This window comes from Nematolebias whitei, chromosome 10 (genome assembly GCF_014905685.2).
Source record: "Nematolebias whitei isolate Nwh7 chromosome 10, NemWhi1, whole genome shotgun sequence".
Lineage (NCBI taxonomy): Eukaryota > Metazoa > Chordata > Actinopteri > Cyprinodontiformes > Rivulidae > Nematolebias > Nematolebias whitei.
In genome coordinates this window covers 21,528,032-21,547,652 of record NC_056507.1, presented here as the reverse complement: position 1 = coordinate 21,547,652, position 19,621 = coordinate 21,528,032, and positions in this window count along the sequence as shown.

The window sequence follows — 19,621 nt, the reverse complement described above, 5'->3', positions numbered from 1 at the left end:
CACACACACACATATGCATATATAGACGGACGGACGGACAGACAGACAAAGCTAGCAGGTCAGTGAAGTCTTTTGTGCAGTACAGCTTGAATGTTTTGTTTGTGGTACATTGAGTTAAGGAATGGTCTTAATTATGGTATTTCAGTTTAAAGGGGGACATAAATGCTCAAATTAAAAGCCATCACAATCCTTTGAATCCATTTTAATCACTCAAAAATGTTGCAGACCTTATGAAAACTATTTGTTGATTGTTGTTTTATTCTTGTTATTATTGTCGTTTCTTTTGGTACTATCCCAATAGACACACAGGCTTTGCATGCCCACTTTGATGCCAAGCAGAAGGTCATCAGTCTTACAGGTGCAGAAACTTGTGACCTTAACTATCGCTTGTGGAAACAGAGAAATGCTGCTGATACATCAACATTATGATGAAGCAAACATCCTTAACAAGCTTTATTTTTTTATCTATTTATGACGACCGTTTCAATCTTTTATTACAACACTGAGACAATATAGAACTTAAGATATGGTTAGAATTTATGATTTATGTAAGAAATCTTGTCAAGACCCTACTTGGTCTTTCACAACCTTCCCTTTTCAGTTAAAAGATCATACACATATACGTTTATTTTCATACTTTAAATTTTACAATTTTACAATCTCCTGTTCAAGTAAAGAACGTGAATTGAATTAAAAGCTTTAAAGGAAGTGAGGTGGGACTGAATTAACGCAGAAGAATAATCCTTCGCCAATGCTTGGATTTATAACAAAAACAAGCACAAGCTAAAGCCCAGCTGATCAGCAGCCACAGGCCTAATGTAACATTATTGTAGCGAGCATTAGCAGAAACATGCCAGCATCCTGTGATAATCAGGAGGCAGCTTCATCTCAGGTGCGAGGACAGCAGGGTCATTATGTTCTGCAGGAAAAATAAGCCAACGTTAATGCAACATGGCACAGCCTGGGCAGAACTGGCGAGCGCTTGTCAAATAGGCCTCAGATTGAAAAGTGCACAACGCCAGGCACCTCAACAAGCACACAGAAAATCCGGATAAATACATAAATAAATAAAAGTGTTGCAGTTGGCAGGCCCATGTTGTTTGAGAATACCGCTGTATATTTGAGTTGCTACTTGAAGCTTGCAGCTCAGCTGGACTCTCAGTATCTATGTGGCTCTTTCATAGGACAGAGCATGGCTGAATGTGGGGTTTTGATGATCAGGAAGGGAATTAAAATGTACCACACGTTAGGTGTTGAATGTCTGGCCTGAAAAAATATAGATTCTGTATGTTCTCAACATCATTACACATCATTAATATAAATGATGGTGGTGCTGCAACAGTCTTCCATTCAGACATGTTTTTTCTTTTATGTGAACAAACAGCCGGCACATATATAAACCACAAAAAAATTTAAAACCCATTTACACGTGAAAGTGAACTCCCGGTGATGTTTTTCATAGGGTCTTTAATTCATCTTTCAGTTTCCTTTGATGCTATCTCAATGTTTAGAAAGACTAAATTACAATTATGCAGTTTAAATATTTATAAAATATGTTTAAGAAACATAACACTTGACATTTTGAGATAGAAAGTTAGCATTTATATAAATGTTCTTTATATTTTTCTGTTGCTTTCATTTAAGGATTTTGTGTACAGTAGTAGAAAACGATTCAAGAAAAAAGTTGTGACGGCAAAACTTGGTGCGTTATCCAGAGAGTGGGAAAAACAAAAGGTGGAGTGTTGCTTTTGGCTTTTTTTTTTAAGTTTTATTTGACAATGCTTTAAGAATGAAATTCCATTTAATGCAAGCACATTTCAAAAATCCTATAAATTGAATCTAAAATTTTGCAATAATCTATTGGCATGGTCGTTCTGTGCTACCCAGGCCTGCAACAATTTACTTTGGTGTGTGATCTCTGAGGCTCCCTAAAATAACGGCACGTGGTCTTTCAGACTACGAAAGACTGCACGCTGGGAACGTGCAGCCTGCCAGTTCCCCTCTCCTCTGTTGTTTTACTCTGTTCAGCCAAAGCTCTGGAAGGGAGAAAACGAGGGGCATAAAATTCTCCATCTAACAACAGCTGAGCTCTGAGACATGTTTTAAATTTGGACACTATTGGCTATTTTTATGGGCCTTCTGCAATATGTTTTATGTGACTCCCAAACATTGGAAAGAACCCCCCACCCCCCATCAATGCATCTCGTACATCACACAGAGGAGCAGCATGTCAAGACGCCCTAGGTCCTTTGCACTCTCTCCTGCTCAGAGTAAAAGTCATGTAGCTCAATAAAGCAGCATGAGGCAGTCAAGGGACAGAAAGAAATGTGTGGAGAGAAGAAGAGGAAAAAGTCTGAATAAAAGAAGGGAGAGTGGCACAGGCGGGGCTTAATTTGAGCTGGATCCTGCCAGAACAGGATCCGAGAAGTCTCTTATTTTGACAGAGTACGTTCCGGCACTGTTTGCTTGGATCTGGTAACTCCCAGGCTTACTAATAATAAAGTTATGAACAAATATGACTGCCTTGAACGAATAAAACTTATATTGGATATGTAAACTGAAAATAATTACATAAACACTCATTTTAAACACAACATCCACTTACGAGCTGCCCCTTCAAGTAAGCATTTCTGCTTCTACCCTTAAAACAGTCTCTGCCCCTTCCTCCACTCCGCTGTACTGTGATGCATCAGGTCACAAACTGTGTTAAATAAAAAGTTGTGTATTTTTAATGTAACATATTGTTCACGGTGTGTTCAGACACGTATCGGCCACAGACCAGAAATAAACACAAGTGCATCCAAACACTAGTTATGAAGGTCACTCTTAATAATCACTAATCCCGGCCACAGATGTGCTGTGAAAGAACCCATTATTATATCTGTCACAGTACCTGTTTCCTGTTAGAAAACATCTGGTAGTGAGCAGTAATTTAGCTGTTTCAGTATTGTTTCTTTGACATTTAACCAAATGTGACTCGAAAAACAGATGCAGTGAAAAATATGGTGTGAAAAGTAAGTAAAAATACAACTCCTCTCCTGTCTCATCTGTCTCTCTGGGTGAAAAAAGGCCCTCTCACAATAATCATGAACACATGTTAGGAGATCTTCACCATTTTCCAATGACTGGAATTTCAAATTAGTGGAAACAATAGGATGGAAGCAGCTCCCAACCTGTCTTTGACTTAATGATCAATTCCCAAGCCCTCTCCTCACTTTAAGACCGCTTATTCATTCCCTCAAAATCACCAGCCCAAATTAACATCTTGTGCGTACAAGGTTGTGGATGCTGGTGACCTGCAGCCAGCTTTGTGGCAAGGACATGCACAGACAGGCGAGTACAGCACTTGGCTGCTCTGCCACTAACGGTGTCCTGAAAACAAGTAGTGCGCAAGGGCATCAGTGTGAACAGCTTTAAAGACACACACGTGCGAATTATAATGACTTACTATCCAGAATAACTGTCATGGAGGTATTAAAGGCTGCCAAGGACATGAGAGAACCAACACCAAAACCAGAATAAATAAACCACACTGTAAGATTTTCCACCAGCACAGGAACTGAGAAAAACTGGAGGAAAAAAAAAGAAAACGGGGTGAGTGAAGAGAGACACTAGGGTTTAAAGGGGAGCAAAAGCCACAGCACGAGGCCTAGAGTGTGCCTTGCATGCAACTATTTCCCACCCACTGTGAGTCTCCAACATGCTGCCCTGCCGAGGCCTGGATGGAGAGAGCTGGAGCTGACACAAATAACACAACTAGAAAAAGATAAATAAAGAAAGGCAATGGTAGAGGTTCATGCTGCCGGGCTTCAATCCTTAATCAGCATTGCTGATTTAGTAGAGGAGCACAGTGAGGTAAAACAAAGACATCAAGAGAAAATGTCCATAAAATTTTATAAAAGAAAAATAAGGAAACCATAAAACACTAAAGGGTCAGAGGAAGGACTTGTACACCCAGAGAAAATAACAAAAGGTTTTCTGCAAACTCTTCAGCATCTATAACCGTTTCAAATTTAGGATGCAATAATTTATATATCAAATCAACAATATGTGAAGAAGAAAGGAGGCAATATATTCAGATTTATCACATGGCTGTAAAATGTCCTTATTATATTTTAGTATTTAGTGTATTTTAGTACCTCTCAGGACTCAATTATAGGTTTTCACAAGCACCTGTAAACTAATATGAACAAAAGTGGAGAATAAAAACAACTACATGGGATCATATTGAATATTTTACCTACAAAAATGAACATTTTCTGTTCAAATTGCAGCCTACCAAAACTACATAATAAAAAATATCTTGGTCATGCTACTGGTAATCAAGATTCAAGTTTGATGTATAGTTTTTCTATAATAAAGGTAATACTAAGAGAAATAGCAATGTGTTTTTTTTTTACTTCTAAACTATCATTTAGATCAGTGGTCCCCAACCCCCGGGCTGCGGACCGGTACTTGTCCGTGGGTCAATTGGTACTGGGCCACACAGAAAAAAAAAGGGTTCTTTTGAAAAATCACTGGATTCTCTCCACCACATCTGTCTACGACTCACTCTTGACACAGGTCAACAGACACAAGTGGTTAGTTTCAGTTTCTGTTAGGCACGCATGCACAGATCGGGGGTGGCAAACAGAGAAATCAGCAGCGTGGTCTGGAGCAGACAGGAGGCGTGTGGCCATATCTGTGCATTTTAAGGATTACACTGCATATTTTTCAACCTGCCTGACAAAGAGGGACTGTAAAACGAGAACTAAATAAAACTATAATTTTAAACAAAGTTTCCTAATATCACATCAGAACTGTTGCGTCGCATTTCCGCTTCTGCTCTTAAAAAAAATCTCCGCCCCTAAAACAACAAAGTCCATGCTCAATAATCCAGGTACACAATCCAAGGACCTGTAATTACTGTTAATTTGTCAGGTCAGGTGAGGTTTGGAAATTATGGTTATGGGCTGGGTTGGGTCGGATTTTTTGGATCCGAATGCAACTTTAATTTGAAGCGATGTTGGAGCGACCAGGACACTTTTCTGAATTGAGCAAGAGGGGGATTGAGAGCAACTATTTTCTAAGGTCTCAGGTTTCTCAGGTCCCTCTTGTAAATGAGTCCCCAAGGCTCAATGGGATTAACCTGTATATATAAAGGTTGAATAAGCCAGTGACAAAACGCTAAATATTAGGCAATTTTTTCTGTGTGTGGCCAAAAATTTAGAGCAACTCTTTTTGTCCCATGGTGGATGCTTGCAAGATGAATTCCCAAACAGTTATAAACTCCCAGATTAATCTGAGCTGCTCCACAAAACGAGCTTCTTTGCACACCACCATCTCTGACATGCTTGTCGGACCTCCTTTGACCAAGTCCAGTCCGATCCTTTATCTGAGTTTGTGGGTGGTTAAATGTCACAGAACTGTGAGACGTAGAGCAAGGTGCATGGACCAGGGAGGAGGAAGAGGAGGCGCAGCTGACCACAATGTGGGATATAGTAACTAAACAACTAGTAGATGAGAAATGATCCTGCACTTAATACATTTATAAATCACACATAAAGCATTTAAAAGTAAATTCTAAATATGAACTAGCGTCAGTGGTGATTTTAGCCTCTTTTTGGGGGTGCTCAAGCATCCCTACATTTTAACTCAGCACCCCTGAAAAATAAAGAAACCATTAATAGGATTTTGTAAGGAAGCAGTTCAAATACTGAACAAATATGGAATAAATTATGACAGTCTTAAAATGGGCCAGTAAAATTTATGATTTTTTTTTTTTTGCTGTAGTCGGATCCTCGACTCACCTGTCAATCAATCCAGTAGACGCGTCAGAACCTGACCAATCAGCGATCTCAATTTGTCCTGAAATGAACGCCCCTAACATGCAGAGCTGCAGCGGTGTTGCATTACGAACGCTTTGCAGTCAAAGAGATTTCAATAATGACTTCATATCTTTTGTTTCATGTTAATCTACTGAAATAAAACTTTGTAAAATACACCAGAATGCAGGAAATGGCATCTACTTTATTTAAAATTCTCTGGGGGAGGACCTCCAGACCGCACCCCAACCCCGGGTCAATGAAAATCTTGTCTGACATTAAACCAGTCTGTGGCGCAATAAAGGTTGGGGACCACTGCTTTAGAAGACAATAAATACACAAGTCTTCTCTGAGGTGAATGTCACTATCTCCAATATCATTACCAAACAGAAAGAATTGAAGAAAACTGTGGACGATAAAAAAAAGAAAACTACTATTTAACAAATTGCTACAGTAAAGAGAAGCAGGACCCATGAAAGACGTGGATTATAGATTGTGGACAGTAACGGAAGAGGCCTATGCTTGACCTCAGCTACGGAAATTATTCCACCACTTATCCAAGACGTTTTCCCCTGGAGCCCCAAACACTCAGCGGCTAGCCTTAACGACCTTAGGAAACTTTGTGTTGTTTTACTGTGGTGACCTCACTTCTGTTACTGTGCACTACAGCTCTGCTGGGAAGAAGGATTGCTACTTGTCACAACTCAAAACCATGACGTCAGAAGAACCAGGGTTTAAAGACCTTTACAGCCTCTGTACAGTAGTCAGTCTGGTTTATAAGACGGTAGGAGCCACCATGCTGGGAAACTACTTTAAAAGGCTACACAAAAGAATAAAATGTTTCATTAAAGCACATTTATTTAGAGGAACAAGGTTGTTAAAACATCCTAGAAACACCATCACCTTATCTCAGTTTGCACATTTTACAGCTCAGTTCCTTCCTTCAACATGTCTTAGTCCCTCTAAACACATGGCAAGAAGCGATGAAGTAACAAGCGTTTATCAAATTGAGACATTTTTGCTTCAAAGTCCCCAATGTGAACAAACGCCAGTTCAGGATGTGTTGCACAGCTGTAGCATAAACTTATTGATTTATTGCTGCAAACAGCTGTTTTTAATTATTTTTATTGAATGATCGTTAAATATGTTTATGATGATAAATAAATGTATTTCTTATTTGATTTTTTTTTTTTTTTCAGTTTGGTGTGTCCCTTTCAGGAGATGCCGAGCCCCAAAAAACTCCATGTGCAACGTGGAAAAAATAGATGTACTTAAAAATATTTTGTTGGCATTAACGTTTGCATCACAGGCAGGAGGACAGAGACAACGAGGCTGAAATTTGAGAAATGAGACGCATTTATCAGGTCAACACGAAGAGGGTATTATCTATTGTTCCAACAAAATAATGTACACGTATAAAAAAAACCCCATAATTTTCTACAACTAGCCTCTCAAAATGAAGGAGCACGGCTCGTTGGTCACTTAGTAGAACGTGATCATCCCAGGGCAAAGATATAAGTTACAGAACCACCATCCCTGCACTCTACAAGAGAGCTGAAAACAAACACTGAAGAACGCAGGTAAGCTCTAACGTGTGATACATGATGGACGTCCATTGCCACAGAATCTTGCTCAACACTTTGATTCAAATACCATTTTGGTAACTAAATGAAGAAAAGGAATCAAAGTGCTTTATACTGTAGAACAAATATTTTGTTGATTTTAGGTCTCTGAGATTCAATTCTCAGTGTTTTGATTGGTGTGCTGCATTAAGATGCATTTATAATTGTTCTTTCCTTCTTTTTTTTTATTGTCACAGCCCTCTACATCAGGGGTTCTCCAACTTTTGGGGTTCGCTGACCCCTTATAGGGAAGAAAAAGTTTCAGGCACCCCCTCATGTTTAGTAAATAATTTTTATTAAATTTGTCTCTTTGATTCAATGGAAATGTTTGTGTAACATAAATACTTAAGACCTGTTCTTTAATAGTGTTAATACAATTTTTATACTTTTAAACAAGGGGTATTTTTCATTCAAGACACACTGGGTTTACATTTTTAATTTCAACTTTCAAAAATTAAGTTTTGAGAAAATTAACAGAATCAAAAACCACTTTAGAACTTTACCTATTCACACAATGAACATAATACATGTATCGCCACTTCTTCAAATTATTACAGAAAACTCTTTGCATAAACCTGAACAGAATCATAACCAAGTAACAGGACTTCATTTGTAAATTGATCGATGCTGGAACGTAAAGAGCAGGGTGGGGGTCCTCCCCCAGAACATTTTGAATAAATTAGATGTGATTTCCTGCATTTTGGTGTATTTTAATGGGTTGTTAAACATCTACATGCTTGTGAAAAGTAAAATCCCAAGCACCGGCTCGCAGACCTCCAGGGAACCACTGCTCTACGTTATAATCTAATCTGATCGCGAGTGGTCTAAAGATTCCCACCCCTAGTAAACCATCACTATGACCTTAAACAGGAATTTTTAAGGACAAATAACGAAAGGATCAGTTAAATATCACTCACAGCTTTAGAGAGCGACTGCTTCTCGCCTCTATTTGTTGCATCTTAGAGTAGGACATTTTTAACGTTTGAGTGTAGGAAGTTTCTTTTTTTCCTCCATCATCATTTTGAATCAAATAGCAGATCACTGATGAGCTGCTTTGGGATTTGCCACAATTAATTCCTCATCTCATCTGCAGCTCTGGGCACTGTGAGATCCTACTGGCTGCAGCTCCATTAAACGCTCCCGGCTTTGTCTCGCAGATGTTTCAGTAGTTTGTGGTTGGCTCGTTACAAAGAATGACTGCAATTTGGTGTTCGGTTTCACTACTGTATCAGTGACATTTGTTCATGCTGGTTGAGTCAAGTAATTATTTAATCATCTGTCTAATTAAGATAAAAAGTGAGCTTAGAAACAAACATCCAGATGTCTTTTTTTTTTAAGTTTGCTAACTTAACATTGTATTCATCGTTTTTTGCTGTTGCACCAAGTTCATTGTATTTATTAAGCCAGTTACAAATGCATATGATGCCAGCATTTTAATAAAATGTTAATGGATGAGCACTTATTTAAATTGTAAACACTTAATAAAACATATGAACCAGTAAGAAATTCAAATCACTGGTCCAAACCGAACTTTACGCCTGTTAGCCTTGTATATTTTTTAGTTTATTTGCATTTAATGTTTATGGCTAGGGAGCATGAAAAGATAATTGTACTTGGTGTTGTTGTTTTATTTATTTAGTTGTGTTTGTTGTTGAACAAAAGGTGAGCCACAGAGTAGCTCAGAGTCTCATTAAATTAAACAATACAATTTAGAACGTGTGGCATGGAGGCTGCACAGCTGCAGAAAGAAAAGCTTTGCAGAGAGTGGTGAAGGCTGCACAGAAGTCTGTTGGAGTCAGCCTCCCCACCATCACAGACATCTACAACTCCAGATGCAGGAAGAGAGCTGCATCATGAAGGACCCCACTCACCCAGCACACACACTTTTTGCCCCACTCCCCTCAGGCAGGCAGGAAGTTGAGGAGCATTAAATGTAGAACCACTAGACTGAGGAACAGCTTCTACCCTGAAGCTGTTAGACTCATGAATTTCTAACCAGGATAATCACTGTGAAAAAAAAAAATCAGTGTAATGTCACTTGATTGTTATGTGCTGTTGACTATCCATGCTGCTGATCTTATGCTGCTGATTTATTTCATGCAGCTGTGTTCATTCATACTCACACAGACTCATGTTCGTGCTGCTGTTGTTCGGTGTATTGTTTTTGAACTACTACAACTTAGTGTGTTCTTAGTCATATCTTAGATCTTACTGTTTTCTTTATAATTTATACTTTTATTGAACGTAACTGGGACCCTGTGTACACAATTTCGTTCCACCACATGTACCACATGTGGTGCGTACGACAAATAAACTTTGACTTAGATAAGTTCAGAATGTTCTGACATGAATTATTTGAGCTGATTTTACTAAACAAAGAAAAAGCTAAAGGCAAACTGAAAGTTCATTCAAAGGCTGCTGCCTTCATAAGCATTGATAAGCAACATATTATCATAGATTATTCTGAATGCTTAAAGTTGGACTGCTTTTATTCAAGTAGAACACAAGTTTTCTCACAAAGAATCAACATAATCAAAAAAGTTTCAAATTTTTATTGGTAATATTTTTTCTGTCTTGTCCCTCAGCTGGAAATCATTGTTTAAAGTAATGAGGAATCTTTTTAAATCATGCACAAACACACAGCCAAATACGTAATGCTTCTTGGCAAGACTGAAGAATACTTCTAAAACAAGTCTTCGGGTCAATCACAGAGACGGAAATTTGGCAACACAGTTTATCCACTAGCAGTGTTTGAACTAAGAAAAATCATAGGATTATTATTATTATTATTATTATTTTACATCTGCATGTGAAATTAGCTGTTGGCTATGAGGTCTTAATTTAGGTGCGAGAGCCAGGAAGGAATCAAGTATTGACCGATGTCATTATGAACCAACAAATAAAGCTGCTGCATACTTTTATCAGTTTAGATATAGCTTTTCTGCTGCGTGCTTCACATAAATTAATATTTACAGCTTTAGTCTACTGTTGTCTGTTTTTTATTGAAAAAATAAAAGTACTGCAACATTGGAGCACAACAAACAGGCATTCATGACGATACATCTAAAGAAACAATATTAGTTCTGTAAATATTAGCAGCGTCACAACAAATTGAAAATAAAATTACCAGTTGATAGAGTGACCACCTTTTTTCATTACATCCAAGTGTTTTTGATGTTCAGCTCATCAGAATGTGCCGTAATACAGCACGCTGAGTTTTTACAGGCAAAATAGCATGATGGATAAACGCAATCCATTCCAGTAAAACCCAACAGACTCTCAGCGCTGAATCCAACAATACTATTAATACCATCAGTCTTTCTACAGTAAGAGTTAACAGAGAGTTGAAGAAAGACACTGAGCAGTATTGCTGCTGTGGTGAATGATGCACAGAAAACATTGACGTGTGGTGATAAAATCCAGACAAAAAGGGAAATATGCTGAAACCCTTGTCTCTGTTTTTTTGGGACAGTTGGGATACAAATGGGAAACAGAAATGCACATGACGAGAAGATTCTGCAAAAGGAACCAAGAAACCCGGCGGTAAATAGTTCAATGTTCCAACCAGCAGACAAAAGTTGACAGTTCTGCAAACGCTGCAGCGCTCATGACCAAATGTGTTCTTATCTTCACGTGGAATCCGATCCACAAGGTAACAACACACGTGTTTAAATGAAAACATATCTGCCAACATCTGCACAACATGCATATTTAGTTTTTGATCATAGTTGGCTCATTGTGTTTTACTGGATCGGTGTCCAGACCAACAGATTTCCTGCATCAAAAAGTGGCATACACTAGAAAAATCATTTAGATCGTTTAACATTCAGAGTATAAACATTTAGAAATGCCTGTTTTGTCACTGGACTCAGTTTGAGTGAAATGAAAAAAGGCACAGTGCAATGCGACATGTGTTGTGGTTCATCTTGATGTTTAATTTACATAATTTTAGGAGCTGGTAAACACCAGATGATTTTTATTAACATCCCAACACATGAACTTTCTCAACTAAAATATGATGTACTCTATTTTTTATTATTATGGTCGTGGCAACAAAGAAGCTGCCTCTGAGTGTGCTTTACGTATCAGAACTAATAAAAGTTCATTTCTGGACCGTGTGCAGCACTGTGGATCCTGCAAACACAAAGGGAGACTCCCTTCCACAACTACAAACCAGAAACGTTTGTTTGCCTACAGAATGTCAGCTGAGATGGAATAAAAGAGCAAAGTATATGGAGAAGATACTTTCAAAAATATATCTCTATAGCTGGAATTTTAATAGACATAACTGACGGACGAACGGACGGACGAACGGATAATCCCCGAAGTGGGAATTTAAGGAATCCAGTAGCATGCTCTAGTTAAACAGAAAAAAAACATGAAATATTGGTAATGAAATATAAATAAATTTAACAAGAAGCAACATACACAAATTTGGGAAAAGACAATTTGCACCTGCACAAGGTGGTAGGGAGTACTACATTCATGATTAACCTATATAAATATGCATCTATAATATATATATATATATATATATATATATTATATATATATAGTTGTGTGTGTGTTTACATGCATACATATCTAAGCATACATATACGTGTATATGCATATACATATGGACATGCAAACGAGTGCATGTAAATGAGCTATGTAATAAAATTAGCAGTGACAAACCAATCAAAGAATTTGTTTGTCTATGGCAAAAAGATCTGAAGTTGTAGACTTTGACCTTTCTAAGGGATTTTTAACATCTGCTACGTTCATGGCAAAACCCAATGCAAACATGTTCCTGTTTTTAGTATTTTAAATCACTTTATAATGTATAAATTATTATTATGTATAATTTAATTTCTTCTATTTACTTTTTCATTTTATATGCTTTTTATATGATTGTCTATTGTTGTCTGTACCTCATCTGTGTTCTTTGTTTAAAACAGGTCTCTTGTGTAAATGAGTCCTTGTGACTCAATGAGACTATCCTGTATAAATAAAGGTTGACTGAATGGCTCGAGCTCATAAGCAGAATCAGAATCCGCTTTATTGTCATTGCACCAAAGCACAACACAATTTAATTTCAATACAGCCCATCATAGTAAAACAAACAAATAGACATGGGGGGTACAGGGGTGCCTGAGGTCGTGGCCTCGTTGGAGGCACAGCCTTGTTCATTTAGATAGGAAAAGAGAAACACGGGGGAAGGGGAGATATAAAAAAAGTTCATATTTCACACTGTGCCCTTGATGGGACACGGTGTGAAAGTTGCAAAATAAAACTGCACAGAATCAGCAACATACTGATGACTAGGGCTGCAACTAACGATTATTTCAATAATCGATTCATCTGACGATTATTTTTTCGATTAATCGATGAATCGACAAAAAAAAAATAACAACGTTTTAATTTCCACCCCTTTATTCCAAAATTGAACATTTGACTGACATAGGAATTCACACAAAAAACAGGTTGCTATTTGACTATTCTGTTAGTACAATATTGAATAAAAAATAAAAGTTAGTCAAATAGCTTAAAAAACTAAATGTACACAAAAATATATACAAATGTGTCTTTATACCTGCACAATATGTAGTTGCTTTGTAAAATGTGTCCTTGAGGGAAGAGTGTAACCTGGATTAAAAGTGTGGATTATTGTAACCTGGATTAAAAGTGTGGATCATTGTAGTGAAGCCTTCGTCTTCAACCATCAACAGAGGCCTCGTGTCAGTGACGATCATGTTCAGGATGATTCAGTGAAGACAGCTGCTGCTGTGGTGTCCATGATGTCTGTCCATCATGAAGGATGTTGTTGTTTGTTGTTTTCTGGAATGAGAGTAAATATGTATTATAACATAATTTACAGCAACTCAAGAAATGCCTTGTTTCACTTACAGTGTTAGGTTCAGGCAAAAGTAGCTAAAAGAGCAATTAAACACACACACACATACTTAATTACACACATTTGAGTAGATGTAATAAATTACTTTAATTCCTGTTTAAATGCAATTCATCCTGCCATACCTGCAGTGTCTTCACTTTGCCAGCAAATTAAAAGTTGAAGCTTAATCATTAAATTATTATCTTTGTGTTAGATTTATTTATAAATCACATTTAAACACTGCTTGTTCCAATTAAATTAAATAAAAAGTAACACACACGTTCTCTATCACCGTCATTAATCAGATAACAAACAAACAAACAAACAGCTTCATCTACCAGACAGACTGACGTTACGTTTTCTCTCTTGAAACAGAACAATGTGTTAAATTGTAGAGACTCACCTGCAACACGAGTTGTATCAGCTGCAGCTCCTTCCTCCTCCTCGTGACTCCAACATGTTTACGTTTCATCTCCGTGGTTCTCTCGTGTCGTGTCGGTGATTTTCAAAGCTGCATGCTTCTCATTTTTTATCTTTGTGAAGTTCTCCCACTCTTTGGAGGACTTGGGTCGAACAGTTTTCGCTGCGTTGGTCATTTGTAAAATGTACTTGTTTTCCTTTGAAAACACCCCCTCGCTCTGTTCAACTCGCGCTGCAGTTGTTGTTTTTTTTCAAACTTTATTCAGTCAGTCAGCATTGACAATGAGCTGCCCGTGAACAAAACGAAACGGCTCCACAGCGCCGTGAAAGATGCATAATCGCGCAACACAACGAATCGATAATGAAATTCGTTGCCAACGCTTTTAATCATCGATTTTTATCGATTTTATCGATTCGTTGTTGCAGCCCTACTGATGACATCACGATACATATGCATGAGGAAGGCCGACAAAGGCAATGAGTTTGTTCGTGGGCACTGCCACATAGTCCTCATCCTCATAGTCCTGATAAGAGATGGTGCAGTGTCAATCAGCTGGCTCAGCTCTGATACAGGTCCACAGTTGTCCTCGGAAAGGGAATGGGTAGGGCAGGGGGTGGGGGGGCAGAGCTTCTTGTTCACATAACATCCAGGAGAGTTTGAGATAGTTGGCCAATTCAAAGCCAACACGGGGGAGCCAGATTCAGATAACAACAGTTATTTGTGTCAGGCCGACTCTGCTTGATTTTTGTCTGCCTTATAGTTTGTTCTCCTGGTATGTCTCAATGGTGACTCCAAACAGCCAAATTTTGTGGTCAATACCGCTGTGCCAAGCTTTTATCTTCTCCAAGGTCGATTCCTTCTCGCCAGTGAGTTTCAGGAGCCGCAAGTGGTCTGCAATTCTCAGAAATTGCGCCCAGCTTACGGCTCAGCTCACACAGCATCTGTCTGAATGCTCACCGCACAGCACATTTCTTCACACAAGCCAGGGCAGCCTTACAACGGCCAGAACAGCTGCCAACGTTTCCCATATTTCTTGATATGCCAGGTAACCACCAACTCCAAAAAGCAGAAATCCTGTTATCATAAATTCAATTATGTACACGTCTTCTACATCCTCAATGGGCAATACAGACAGGAACACGATCTTCCACTGCTCCCAGGAATCCATTGTGTATCCATTTGCAAGTGTCCCATCAGGGTAAGAGTGCGCTCCTCTTGCAGATCAGCAAACTGTGATTAAACCTTTTTTGGATAATGTAAAATGCTTTAAAAAACTTTTTTTCCCCTTTTAATAAAGAAGGTTCTATTACAATACACTGACCATTTTATCATTTTTTACTGAACACATGCAGTTTGGTGTAATAATTCAAATGTCAGTAAGAAATGTTACAAATTTACTGAAAAACCCTGAAAAATCCCTTGGAAAAGAAAGTAAGAACGTCATTTTTACTGTTAGATGTGTTTTTTTTCTCTCCTTTATTTCTTTTTAATGGTTTGTTTGATCAATGGCATGGATTTCTAAAGAAATTTCATAAACTCTAATTTTCAAAGATAGAGAAATAGATCAGGACGAACAAGAACTAAGAGAGAAAAAAAAACTGAAGGTGAGAATACAAAGTAGTCATGAAGTCCAACTTTAAGAAGTCATGGAAAGCTGGAGAAGAGAGCTCCATTTATACTGTAAGTGCTCACAGTCAGAGACATGAGGTCGTGAAGGCACGCGGCAGGTTGAGCATTCTGAGTGGGGTACAGTCTTAAGTCAGAAGGGTCAGTCCAGGGGGGTAAACAGGCCACATGAGTTTTCTCTGAATCTTTAATTCCTAGAAAACCATAACTAGGCCATTCATATTTCCTCTGCCCTCCAAATGTGTTGGCCCTCAGTCATTCAGCCAATGAAACGATCAGTTGAACTTGTTCAACATGACTGTAACATGCTACTGTCAGTCAGGCACCAGAAAACACAAGAAATAGATGGCACACGTCAGAGCTAAGCTGGTAATCTCAGCAACAGCAAACTGAAAAAAGATTTTTTTAAAAGGGGGATTAGAAGGACAGGAGAGTTAACAACAACTAAAACGAAGTCTTATATTATTTTCTTTAGTCCTACTTGGACTGATTTACTAGACTTGGTAGCTTTTTGTGGGATTAAGCACTTAAAACCAGGGAGAGCTGAGGCTGAGCAATGCCATGCAAACACTTTAACAAACAGCCTCCAGGAGAGCTGCTTTTACAGTAATACCCTGGGTCAAATAACAGTCGCAAAGCTTAGTTTTTTTAACGATCTTTAACTTGCACAAATAAAAACTAAAATTCAATTTTATATTTCATTGCATTTTGTAATACTGTATATCTTATGCAATTTGAAATAAATGTCTCCCATCCTGTTTTCTATACTTTTAAACATTAAGGTAAAGTCAAACTTTAATGTTCTTCAGGAGCAGTTTGCATTACAGACAGTAGTCGGGTCAGGGCCACTTTAAACAAATAATACTTTATACTACATACTACAGATTCAATAAAATGCATTCAAAACAGGATCCAGTATCACTTTCTGTCAAAAAGAAGTCAGGAAAATGTAAAGTATCGTGACATATTCTTGTAAGGTTGAAACAGTAGCAGACGGAATAAAAAACAGATTTCTACCTACTGGTGCTGCTTTTAGGAAACAATATCCCCGACTTGAAGGAAGCAGCTGGAAGTCAGCATGAAAAGGAAAATGAGGATTTAAAAAAAAAAAAAAAAAGTATTTTAAAAAGAACATTTTGGAATAAAAACTAGCAATAATAAAATCAAATTTAAAAGAATGGTTAGATTACAGAGCAACTTCAACAAAAACACAGATGCTAAATAACCATTTTACAGTTTAATAAGTCAATTTTTAAAACATAAGTTTATATCTACGATCTGACTTGACACTGTATATTAGAGAAACTTCCCTTTAAAAAAAACCTAACAACTTAATTTAAGACTATTCCTGTTGTGCAGAGCCCTTGTATAAATGGTGGGTACGGACAGCTAGATGATGTTCCACGAACACGTAGTGACATATGAAAATGAACGTTATGTAAAAGTATGTGTAAATATACTGAAACTTTGACCTGTCATCAAGTCCTTTAATGGTTCCACTCTTTCCTGCCAAAAATGATACATTTCTGTCTACTATCTTTCAACTGTCCCCATTTAGTCATGGAGTACCTCAAAGCATAATTTTCTTCACATTAAATACATTTTCCTTGGCATCCAGTTTGAAAAGCTATATGTTCTTTTGTCTTGCAAATCATTTACAACTTTATCTTCATCTACCAAGTAAAAAATATACTTCTGTTTATACACTTTTGAACTTTATTAAAGATGTGCAATCCTGAATGAAGACAATTCCCTTAAGATAAGCAAAATTCATAAAGAGAAGGGATCTTCTCAGATATTTAAAGTTTTTGAGATACATTAAACTGTTCATTTGGTCCAACTATACAGATGGACAATTCAGGTTCAAGTTGTGTTTATTTGTCATATGCAATGTTAACACAAGGTTAACAGTAAAATGAAATGCTTAGGATGAGAAGAACCGATTTGAGTTGCTAAAAAAAACAGATCAAGATCAAACAAAGAAGAAATACTAAAGAATCCAATAAGGGTACAAAAACAAAGTACCAAAAAGTGAAAAAGTAATTATAATTCATTCATTCAACCTTTATTTAGACAAATAAATCACATTGAGCTTAGAATACTCATTTACAAGTGAGATCTGTTTAGACAGACAAAAAGTAGTGAAACTGGACACATGTAGGAATTGGAGGCGAAAAAATTCCTCAGACTCTTTCTTCTTGGCTGAGAAGAAAAACTCTAATTATATATATATATATATATATATATATATATATATATATATATATATAGCACATAATTAACATACTACACAGGTTGTGTGACAGGTTATTGCACAGGTAGTAACACTGACATTGAATTATGATGGTAAGGTAGATACAGAGATATTGTATCATACATGATATTAGTGTGTGATAATTAGTGTGACATTTCCACTGACTTCCAGCTGGATAAACAAAACAAATTTGGGTGACATGGTTGCACAGTTAGTATAGCTGTTGTCTCTCAGTGAGAAGGTCGCTGGTTCAAATCCTGGCCTTTCTGGGTGGAGTTTGCATGTTCTCTCTGTGCATGCGTGGGTTTTCTCCAGGTACTCCAGTTTCCTCCCACAGACCAAAAACATGCATGTTAGGCTAATTGGTAACTCTAAATTGTCCCTAGGTGTGAGTGAGAGAGTGAATGGTTGTTTGTCTCGTTTGTCTCTATGTGTCCCTGTGATGGACTGAGACCTGTCCAGGGTGTCCCCCGCCTCTCGTACAGTGACGGCTGGATATGGGCACCAGTGACCCCTGCGACACGAAAATGAAGAAGTGGGTAAAGATAATGGATGGACAATGGATTTTGTTGTGTTATAATGGACAGTCCTCAGCAAAGTAATCTAAGCATGATACTTTTCTCATGTATGTTAATGAACTGAAAGTCTTGGCTGGCCGTCTCTTTGTTGCTTGCATGTTGTATAAAATGGAGCAGCCCGCCGTCTGGCATGGAAGAAACGATGTGATCACATCTCATCTGGTCTGGCTGCAGAACACTGGACTTCCAATCTATTTCAAGGTCCAGTTTGGACTTTTATTACTTGTTTTTAAGAGTCAGAACAGCATGGCGCCGCCTCACTTGTCCGAACTTTTACAGCCTCACACTTCAGCCAGAGCCCAAACGTCTATGAACCAATTACTCGAGGACAATCCTATATGCTGGCTCAAAAGCAAAGGCTGTTTCTCAGTTCGAGCTTTTACGCTTTGAAATTACCTACCATTTTATTTATTTATTTATTTTTATATCAGAGCCGCTCAGACCCTTCATTCTTATAAATCAATGTCATAAAACAATATCTTTTTAGCTGGTTTTACTCCCATTTGAGCAGGAAATTGTAGTTTATATTGTAGAGCACTGTTTTCTTTTAATATATTTTTTAGAGTTCGTACTGAACTTTGATCATATGAAGTTGTTGTAAAACAGGTGGGAAAAATGTTCGACTTGACTGAATAAAACCAGAACATTTGAACGAATGCACACTATAAGGACAAAATCTGGCATTCTTCAAAGTCCTCTGACTATAAATAATCTTTAATTCAAATTCTGCCTTAGTTTCTACATCAGTGTTGGGAATTGGGGTTGCTTTAAAATAAAAAAAAGCTTTCTTGACCTTTTTTTAAGGGCATAGAAGTCACTTTACAAGTCTGTTAGACATACATTTAATAAGTTGAATTATTTTCTCAAACCAAACCCTTACTTTCACTTAGTACGCTGCTTCTCCAAGCTAATATGACTTTATGAAAATGAATGGAAGCTTGTCAAAGATATTCCATATCACTTCATTTTCCACACTAATTGCGGCAGCTGAAGCATTCCAGACGAGTGCATGTCATTATGTCTGCCTAATCCCACATTAGTCTCCATTACGGAGACACGGCTTAATGATTCCCACTATCTCCACAAATTAGGCTACTGCTGTTTTTCTCCTTCACACACACAGCAAACAAACTCCTGCAGTCACACGCTTGTTTTCAGTTCTTGCTCTCTCTTTAAGAGTTTTTGTTTTCCCAAGACATTTATAGCATCGGGGACTTTGCCAGAAATGTATAGCACACAATTTACGACTTATAATAATAGCTGCATTTAAGACACATTTCAAATGATGATTTACAGGTTTACACTTCCTGCTTCAAGTCACTCTGTGCAGAAAAAGGGAATAAAATGTAAACATAAATCAGCTCTTTAGGTCATTCTGTAAGGCAATATCTCAGTTTAAGGAACTGAGACTGTGAACACACACAAAATACACTAAATATAC